At 38.1% G+C, this 2,500-nt stretch overlaps 1 long non-coding RNA gene across 1 annotated transcript in view; it reads left to right on the top strand.

The window, feature by feature from the left end:
• LOC138023974 (uncharacterized) overlaps positions 1-261 on the top strand; it is a 3,197-nt gene extending 2,936 nt beyond the window's left edge. Inside the window, exon 3 of the long non-coding RNA XR_011126860.1 lies at positions 1-261. This exon is cut by the window's left edge and continues 906 nt beyond it. This is a non-coding gene — a long non-coding RNA (uncharacterized lncRNA).
• The last annotated feature ends 2,239 nt before the right edge of the window (positions 262-2,500 follow it).

Genomic DNA, 2,500 nt, shown 5'->3' with positions numbered 1-2,500 from the left:
ATTTCAACCTTACGGCGCCTGCTTTCTCCTTGTGCTAACATGAATAAACCAAACAGAGACGCTTTTGTTTGTTCTTCACGAAGACAAATGAGAAGACACTTTGTTTCAGGGTTCCCCGGAGCTCTTCTCTCCCTCAGTCAAGAGAAGAGCTATGGGGTAGAGATTGGAATTGATTGGATTGACTGTCTGGGGCTTCATTTATAATATCGTACTGAAACCCCAAACTCCACCCTGCAAGGAGGGGAGAATACGATAGCAATATCGTACGGGAACCCAACTTGATAGATTTGTTGCTAAAATTCTATCATTATGTCTTAAGACTATACAGTATTCCTTCAATGGAATGATCTTCCCCTTTTCATTCACTCTAGGCCAACAGAAAAAAACTATTTAAGAATCCTCTTTTCAATCATTACTTATCTCAATATACTTGTTGAAAATCGGAAATAAGCTGGCCTGGAAACTAGTGTAACACGAGTGATTTAGTTTTGATTGACATGTAGAGAGTAGTGGAACACTTCGGAATTATGTCTTGTATCTTGGCGGAATTGCTATTTCGGAATCTTTTCGGTTAAGAAATTGTCTCTACCTGGATTTGTGTTCAAAGGAAGATATCTGTCATTAAAGAGCATGGATCATTACAACAATACTAAATGCTAGATTGATTTAGTCGCTTTATCTACTTATAGACCGTATTCATAAACGGCGGTCAAGAAATTATTCCTTTGTTTTTATGCTAGTCACCCTCACTACCCTCACTTTGGAGCAAAAATTCTCTTGAATTTTTGTCCGTGCGAACGAGGCTAGTTAGGATGATTAGCATAAAGACAAACAAATAATTTCTGCGCCGCCATTTATGAATACGGTCTATACTTTACACTATACTATACTATGTTTTGACTAGTCGCATTTTATTTTCTTATTGTATGTCTATTTGTGTTAGCATTTCTTCTCTGTAACCACTTGATTAAGAATTTTTTATATTATTCCAACTACTAAGGCAAAGCATTAGTTTCCTACTTTTGCCCTTCTCTCCTTATACTCAAATATTATTAACTTCTCATTTGTTAATTTGTTTATTTTGTGGAGAATAAATCAAGTGGCAGAATTCGTGCATGCGTAGAATGAATGTATGAACAAAAAAGGAACCAGTAAAGGTACCCCTACTCTCATTTCTATAGTGTCGACGTACCATGACGATGCAACCCCATATTTTGATACGCAGATCGCTTATACTAGCCCCTACATAGGTCCGAGGTTAGCTCCCTGACAAGCAGTACTGATCAAGGGAAATAAAAGGCGAAACAACACACAAGCAGCAGCGACAAACATCAGATACAAACGTATCCTTTGAAACTCTGAAACTGGGATGGACAAAAAAAAAAAGGAAAATTTTCGACATAAGGGAAATAAATGTGGTCCCAAGACCATATGTAAAAGATCGATGCCATCCATATGGATGACTCAGTTCCTATTAAAAAACATAAAGGGGCGAGGTCTGTAAGTTTCACATTGTGGTCAATTTGTCTTTCGTATTTTACGTACAGCTAAATGGAACGAACGTGCATTTGCTGAACTAAGGCAAACTCTTTTCAAAATTTGCCAAAAAGGGACCTTATCTAGGGGATTTCCACTCGTTCGAAAAGTAACTTTACACCATTTTAAAGTTTCTGTATGAAAGCTTCTGTAGCCAGGGGCGTAGCGGCCTTAACGCCAGTAAGCCCGGGCTTACAAACTTTTGGACATAATTACTGACCGAGAGAATATCCTCATTTATTGCTACATTGCTGCAAACTATCGCACAGAAACGACAACCTTTTTAAGGGCACAACTGATTTTATCAGTTTCATAGAAAAAACTGACAAAGATAGACCAGTAGATCAGTACCAATGGACGTGTCTAGCTTGTACACAAATAAATCACAAGAAGAGGAAACGAACATAGCCATGATGAAAGACATACGAAGAGTTCCACAATTATAATCTACCGATCCCAAGATGCGTCACAAGGCAATGCACTTAAATAAAGTTCCTTTTCCAGTTCAGCGGGGATAACACATGAAAACGCTATTGGGACAAAAACGGGAATCTCTTTTGCTAATATTTTAATGACACAAATTGAAACAAAATTAATACAGCATAGTGATACCAAGCCAAAAATATGGAAAAGAGATATTGATGATATTTTCTCCCTTTAGGACAGCGATAAGACAGAGGTGTACCACTTCATTGAACAAGCTAACAAATTCCACCCTAGTATATACCATCAAATTCACGGACTCGATATCAGAGAATGAATTAACTTTCCTCGATCAAAAACGAATCCATCCTGGAGGTTAAAACTCACCACAAGCCGACTGAAACCTTTCAATATACACACTTCAACTTCTCAATGACTTCTGGCACCCCCCAGGCGCAAAAAATGGCTTCATTAAAGGTGAGGCAACGAGACTGGTTAGGACTAACTCTTCGAAAACAACTGATTTGAAGAGAGCAAAGTG

Source organism: Montipora capricornis, chromosome 11 (genome assembly GCF_036669925.1).
Source record: "Montipora capricornis isolate CH-2021 chromosome 11, ASM3666992v2, whole genome shotgun sequence".
NCBI classification, from domain to species: Eukaryota; Metazoa; Cnidaria; class Anthozoa; order Scleractinia; family Acroporidae; genus Montipora; species Montipora capricornis.
The sequence above is the reverse complement of the archived record's forward strand: the minus strand, read 5'-3'. Positions and strand labels throughout refer to the sequence as shown.